At 38.2% G+C, this 7,500-nt stretch overlaps 1 long non-coding RNA gene across 1 annotated transcript; it reads left to right on the top strand.

Annotated features, from left to right (window-relative positions):
* The first annotated feature begins 2,914 nt into the window (after window positions 1-2,914).
* Window positions 2,915-4,952, top strand: LOC138046371 (uncharacterized). The gene is made up of 3 exons (XR_011131724.1): window positions 2,915-3,214; window positions 4,064-4,231; window positions 4,600-4,952. It is a non-coding gene; the product is annotated as an uncharacterized lncRNA (long non-coding RNA).
* The last annotated feature ends 2,548 nt before the right edge of the window (window positions 4,953-7,500 follow it).

Genomic DNA, 7,500 nt, shown 5'->3' with positions numbered 1-7,500 from the left:
TATGGACAGCATGGACTGAATTCCATGCTCCTCGAACCATTCATTAGTAAGTTATCGTGCTTATAATGAGGACCATTTTTAACACTTAGGAGCTAGTTATTCCGCAATAACTATTGTGGCATGTGACCTGTAAATGTTCATTTTGAAGTCAGAGGGCAAACTCCTTTAACGTGGTTCCAAAACTGTTCCACAGAGGTGTTTTGCCAAAAAAAACTATTTTTAAAGTTTAAGACCCCTTTAATATATCGAAATTGGCCAATTCACTACAAACGTAACGTAGGAGTTCCTTTCTTTCCATTTCTCCGCGAAGTCGCTCCCCAATGAAAAGTGCTTACGGCAGCGTTTTCTATTGTGATTCAAACTTCCGGTAGTTTTCTTGGAAAGTCAGACTTCCTGTAAGTCTGTGAGTAAATTAATTATCTTATCCAGCGGGTGACTTTTCAAGAAAACTACCGGAAGTTTGGATCACAATAGAAAACGCCGGCGTAAGCACTTTTTATTCGGGAGCCAGAAAAAAAGCATTCAAACGATTCATAGCAAGCGACTTCGCGGAGAAATGGAAAGAAATATCAGCTTGAATAGCCTCTTAAACAAATTTACGGAAAGTTACGTTAAGTTACGACGAGACAGAAAAACAGAAGCTCTGAGAGCTTGGGAACCCATCGTGAATGCAATTGTCGAGGACGTGAAAAGGAGGGACCAATATGGTCGGTTCGCCAAGCTGCCAAAACTTCCTTTTGGAAGTTTTTACGAAAGAGCGAAAGTAGGGGAACCAGATGAGTTCGACTTAATGTTGGTCATGGATAATTTGGAACTGGATGGTGATCCATACGGTTCTGGCGAAGATGACGGGTTGAGTGAGCCACCGACAGGTACAAAGAAAGAGCTTTTAATACAGCTTCAATAAGTAATTGCTTTGAAAACGTTTTTACCACCTCACAATCCAACTTATAAGCCTTAACATACTAACAAGAAATAAAATTCATTCACTTACTATAGCTTATAGCTTACAGTTTACATAACTAATACCTCGTTAGGGCCGAGTCGCACCAGAGGACAAATTCTGATTTGTTCTGGACAAATCCAACTTGAAATAGGCCAGTGACAAAAAATTTGTGCGGTCGCACTCGGCACTTGAGAACAAAATCTGTGAACAAAACATCACGCCATGCTGTGGGCGCCGCGCGATTTCCCGCGAAGCCGTGCTTTTAAAGTGCCTATGAAGTAAAAAATAATTGCTGCTAATTTGAAAGGCTTTTCAGAGAAAAGAAAAATGGCGTTTTCCTTGTTTTTGTATTATGCAAATGAGGGCAGAGATGACGTCATAAGTAGTTCCACTAAAACAGTACAACACTCAATCACGAATATCTCAGGAAATATTAAAGCAGTGTTCTTTAAATTTAGCACCATAATTGTACATCACAAAAGAAACAAATGACACCCATTGTGTTGTTGCCGTGACCTGGCTGGACCTGTTTTAATTAAAACTAAAACTCCCAGATTTTATCTTAAACAAGGATAAACCACTCACATCAATCTAATGGGGAGAATTAAGACAATATGGGAACCATGTATGTTCCAAGCAAGACCCTCTGTCCCACTTCAAAAGGTTGCAAATGGGGATACTTTGGTTTTTCAAAGAGAGAGACTGAAGCCAAGTGTGTTGCCAATAGGCCATTGCACAAACGTGAGAGCACTGGGGCGAGTTTCTTATATTGATTAGATTGAAAATCTAATCATTTCAACTGAAATGTTCAGGAATGAAAAGCTAGCCCAACCAAGTTTAAGAGTTTTCAGCAAAAAAATTGTCCAAATGGGAGCCTTGCAAAAGTTGCAAAATTTCATACAAACCCTTATAATTTTTTGGACTGTCTGCCCAATCCATACAAACTCTCTATTTTGGGTGACATTTGAAGAGCTACCATTTTGCCATTTTCCTCCTCCAAATACTTACTATTCGTAGTAAAGACTCTCAAATTTGGTTGATCTTTCATTTGAATATCTTAGTTTTTCAAACAAACGGAAAACAACCATACTCTTTCCCAGTCCTCTCACGTTTCTGCAATGGCCTATTTGTTTCAGTTTGGCCTGCTCTAGATGTAGTCGCCAGCATTTTTGAAGTTTGTCCGTCTGCAACCAAATTTTGTCCTTTGGTGAACCAACCAGTCGCACTTGGTTTTTTATTGTGATGACAGGTTTTTGACATTTAAGTAAGCACTTTTGTCCGCTAGTGCGACTTGGCCCTAAGTTAGACTCCAAATAATCGTAATTTTATATGATCTGGTGTGAAAATGCCATACGTTACCCCAAAATATCATGGGGGGATCCTTGTGTTAACCGGGGGAGGGGATACTTGACACGTACGATTTTTTGGCGTTTTCACCTTGTTTGATAAAAAAGAAAACAAATAAATTTATTTAACCCACTGGCACCTCTGCTGGCCATATTTACTGGCCTTAATGGCCATTGGCCTCTGTTCCTCTTCTGACATCATCACCCTTGACCATGAATATTAATTGGTATCATCTAAACTCAAGTTCTGCAGGAGGAAAAGACAAAAGTACTGGAAATTTATAGAAAAACTTGGAGCAAAATTTCCTATGACTAATAACACTAATAGCCGTTCTTCATGCAGGGCTTCTGATATTTCGCGCGGTCGCGGAGCCGCGAATTTCAAGTAAATCCGCGAAATACCGCGAAATTTGCTAAAAATCTTACCAAATACATGTCGCCACAACATATTTGAAAGTTATCTTGGCTGTTGGGGCTTTTTACTTGCTGCAAACTTGAAACTTCGTCACTGCAGCGAGTAACCAACATCCCAAAACTACCAGGCGTTCTCAAATTAAAACCCAGGCGTTCCTAGCACGCGTAGACCGTGGACACTGGGGATGACAGACAGCCCCTTGTTTTATCGTTTGTTCGCTCTTCGTGAAGAATGCTGCGTTTTGTGAAGGATTACGTCTTATACGCTCATCTCAACTACAAAGATGACGATCTATTTCGAAACAGTTTTGTCCACGAATGATAATGCCTGAAAAACCTGCAAAATGAGCAAAGTTCATGCTCTTTCTCACGAGATCACAAAAAAGCCATGTACGAGTTCGTACTACAAAAGCATTGTGACTACCGACTTGAAAAACAAACTATAATGCTGAGAAGCGTGCCTCAGATGTTAAAAAATTGAAGAATCGTCGTATACAGAATTTCGAAGGTGAGGCAAACAACATGCAATTGGATAAAGAAGATACTCGACGAATGTATTTTTAATATCCTGATTCTTTTGTTTGTTTTTATCATGTTCAATAAGCTTTCTTGTAAAGTACGGTATGAAGCCTGAGTAAATGCTTTAAGAGAGTCTAGTTTCATTGAAAACGTTCCTCAAATCAACGCAAAACCAATCGCTTTCCAGCGAAATTTGCTCGGGAAGCTCCCACGAAATCCATTCTTTACCAATCATTTTTCAGCGGAACTGGCCTCGAAAATTGCCGCGAATTTCCCGCGAAATCGGCCGTTTTTTCAGCGAATTTGACCCTGAAAATCCCGCGAAATTTGACTTTTTTTTCCGCGACCAACCAGAAGCCCTGTTCATGGTAAACTTGTCTTCTCCACGATGCTTCGTTTCTCAGAACTTATTAGTAAATGTAATCTACATCCTTTACAAGACATCATACAGTTAACGTTCATTGTGCCATAATACTGCGAATTATTGGAAAAGTCCCAGGTCATAAATTTTGTAATTTTAATTTGCAATTCTCGTAACTTAATTTGGACGGGGCTTCCCTGCAACCCTTAATGAATAAACTAGTGAGTGCCAATGGTCTTGCGAATTATGGTAAATTTTGCAGTTTTTGTAAATTTTTGGAATTTTTCGAAACTACTAAAGCCCTTCCTTGCAACCCTTTGAATAAATTTCGTTGGTTTTGTCAATGGTCTTGCGAATTTCAGTAAATTTCAGCTTTTGTATCTGCATTCAATCCTGGACATGTCTCAGTCCCAAAGGTGCTGTGAGATTTCAGAGTAAAACTGACAAGGGTATTACCCAATTTGTTTGATGTTACAGGGTTCACCACAGTGGGTCCACAGTAATGATTGACCAGGGTGAGGAAAAGTTATGGCAGCCAGACCAGTGTGTTAACCACAAAGGAATGTTGAGTACTGCTCGGGTTAAATCAGTGTTTGTAAGGCTTGTCAGGGAAGCCATCCAAGCACTACCTGTGGAATACAGAAGGTACTGTTTCACCTGCCTTTGTTGGGACTTTGATTAGCTAAATAAAAATAAAAATATAAAAATATTGATGGTTAAACCTGTGTTGGAAGTCACTTGGATTTTTGTCCGTTATAGAGAAATATTAAATAACCAAGAATTCAGATTGCTACTATTTCGCATATTGTTACACACTGCTAATTCAGTTGGAAAAAATCACTTTTTACCATTTTGAGCTGTAAAAATTATGCAAAATTAAGTTTTGGTTTATTTATGACAAATTTACTCCCCCACCCCCACCACCTTGCTTCCCGTCAACACTGGTTTTCAAATCAGCTTTAAATTAAAAAAAGGTTTATTGATACATAGTACAATGTCACTCTTATTTTTAGTATGGTTACCAATGTGACATGTCACGGCCCAGCAGTTACCCTGGAAATAACCAACAGGAATGGAAGAGTATATTCAATTGACTTGACACTTGTCATAAAAGATAAGTCTTGGCCAGAAGATGCAGAGGAGTAGAAAAGAAGGGATCGAAAAGGTATCAAGTGAATTATTTTGGTAGTCAAAACATTGATATATTTATTCATAGTTATAAAATAACTGAGCTGCTACATGCGCTCGCATTGGTTGATAGGTGCACGTGTTTATATGAGAGTATGTTAACACAGTTGTGATGCTTAGATTCACATATTTTTTAGAATTATTTTATAAAAGCAGTAGAGCACTTTTTCCGTGTTTACATAGCCTCATCTAAACACTTCAGGGCTGGGAGAATTCTTCGAGGTTGTGCAAACTCTCGACTATGTCTTGTGTTTACATTTAACTGCATGTCCAAATTCTCCCAACCCTCCTCATGTATAGATAAGGCAATATGTAATTAAACTCTTAAAAGTGACTTATTGCTTAAATAATGAACCTGTAGGAAACTTTCACACCCTAGAGGCTGTTTTCTACCTCACTATTTTCTGCCAGTTGCCATAATTTGCTGAATTTTCATTGAAAGTCTTTAATTTGTGTACAACTTCAATAACTTCATCTAATGTCTGTGTATTGTAGATTAATCTATTCATGTAAAGGCCACCAGTGGACAAAAGTGGACAAGACTATTTTTTAGATCCAGTTTTTAGGATAACATATTTAGCCCAGATATGTCATTCCATCAAGCGAGATGCAAATCCACTCTTTAAGAATTAATCTTGATCTTTCGAGATTTCTTCTCATGGGTTGAGAATTTTTTGGCCGGTTGAAATTTTTTTATCAGTCGAGAACTTTTTTGGCCGGCCAAAATTTTTTTACTGGTCGAAAAAGTTTTGGCCGATCGAGAATTCTTTACCGGTTGAGATTGTTTTTTGTCGAGATAATCCAATCAGAGAGTGTGGTAGACTACGAGTACTGTCCCTCTTTTGCTTAATGGTCTGTCGTACGTGACGCAAAAAAAAAACCGAGAAAAAATGGCCATGTGAAATCCTGAGGGCGAGAAGCACCTTTCGCATGCTTCTCACACTTGGCCATCTTTTTCATTGTTTTTTTTTCGCAGTTTTCTTTCCCATCGCGCACGACAGACTAAGCGAAAGAGGGGCTACCAGTACTCGTAGTCTAAGAGTGTGGAGGGTCACAAGTAAATTGTCGTATGTGGGTCTGAAACAACAGTAACAATAAGAATTGCTATACAAATATTCCCTCCAAAAATTATTTTTAATAGCTTGAAAATAAGTGGACAATAAATTTTAAAACTTCAGTTTATATGGCTGTATACTTTTCTCCTTACCTCAGTGCAGGGACTTAACCTAATGCAGGCACGGCAAAGTGAGTTTTTGAGTGGGGGGCTTGTATATGAAAATTGATGAAGTCTGCTGAATTGGCTTCAAATATATTACATAAAATTGACAAACGTGATGATAATTTAAATAGCCGACACTTTATTGTCTTAGCACCAATGTCAGGTACGTTGTAAAATCTGAAAAAGTCTTCCCCTGTGTGCAGGTAGCAACTGCTCCTTGTTTTTGAAATCTCTAATGTATTCCTCATGTATGATAGAAAAGAAACTGCCACGAATATTTCAGAGTTAAATCGCGAATCTAAATCAATGTGTTTGACCTTCCTTTTGTTAATATTAATTTGTTGTTTGTCATACTGAAGGCACGTGTTTCAATTGCTCCCTCTTCCTGCAAATAAAAGTAAATTGATCTTTTAAAATTAAATTTTATTATCGACTAATTTTCAAGTTATTGTTTTGATTATTGTTATTGCTTTTGGAAAACCAGAAAACAAATAAAAGTTCAATTATTCGGCCCCACAACGATTTTCTGGACCTGCGACACACGCTGATTAGAATATTTTGAAGTGTAAAAAGCACTTCAGACATTCTTGACTCGGACGATCAATGTAAAATAACACTGAACTATACCAACGAAATATACACAACTGTATACAGCTTAAAAAGACGAGGGGACAGAGTTCTAAAAATTGAACTCTTTGACACTGAAACATATCAGTGGAATCTGTTGAAGAGTGTCAGAGTAAGCTATGTGCAAGGGTCAGGCGCCGCCAACGCAGGAACCGTGCAGGGAGGGAGGTTGGGGGGTTTTGGCCCCCACTTTTCATGAGATTCAAAATGAGGTAATTGACATTTATAATATAGCAAATTATGTCATTCACGATTTAGTCTCTGATATTTGTGGTGGCGTTCTTTTCTATCATATGACAAATACATCAGAAACAAGGAGCAATAGCTACCTGCATCCTTTGGGTCGGCAGAAGTTAGCAACGCAGAGACAATTAGTGTCCGCTGTTAAAATTATTACCACATCTGTTAATTTCGAGCCATTTCGGAGGACTTTAAATCAATTTTAACATACAAGGCACCCCCTCACCCACCCCAAAACCCACCGTGTGGTGCCTGCAAGGTACCCTGCACATGTAAGGAAAATAAAGCACTTAAACTAAAATTTTGAAATTTATTATTCATTTATTTTCAAACTATTAAAAATAAGAATTTTTTTTGCAATATTTTTATAGGCTATTGTATTGTTACTTAAGATTGGTTTATGCTTAGCGTGCGTATATCGAGTTCAATTATCCTGCGAAATCACACGGAATATCGTCTGATACTTAGCCTACTCGGCCTACGGCCTCATCGGCTAAAAATCAGACGATATTCCGCAAGATTGAGCAGGATAATTGTTTATTCAACAAACTGATAACAAAGCTCGTAACATTTTTAAATCTTTCTGTCGACATTTTTTCACTTCACTTTTTCTTCCCACGTACGAAGCTACATATACCGC

This window comes from Montipora capricornis, chromosome 1 (assembly GCF_036669925.1).
Source record: "Montipora capricornis isolate CH-2021 chromosome 1, ASM3666992v2, whole genome shotgun sequence".
Lineage (NCBI taxonomy): Eukaryota > Metazoa > Cnidaria > Anthozoa > Scleractinia > Acroporidae > Montipora > Montipora capricornis.
Note: the sequence above shows the minus strand (reverse complement) of the source record. Positions and strands in the feature narration are given on the sequence as shown.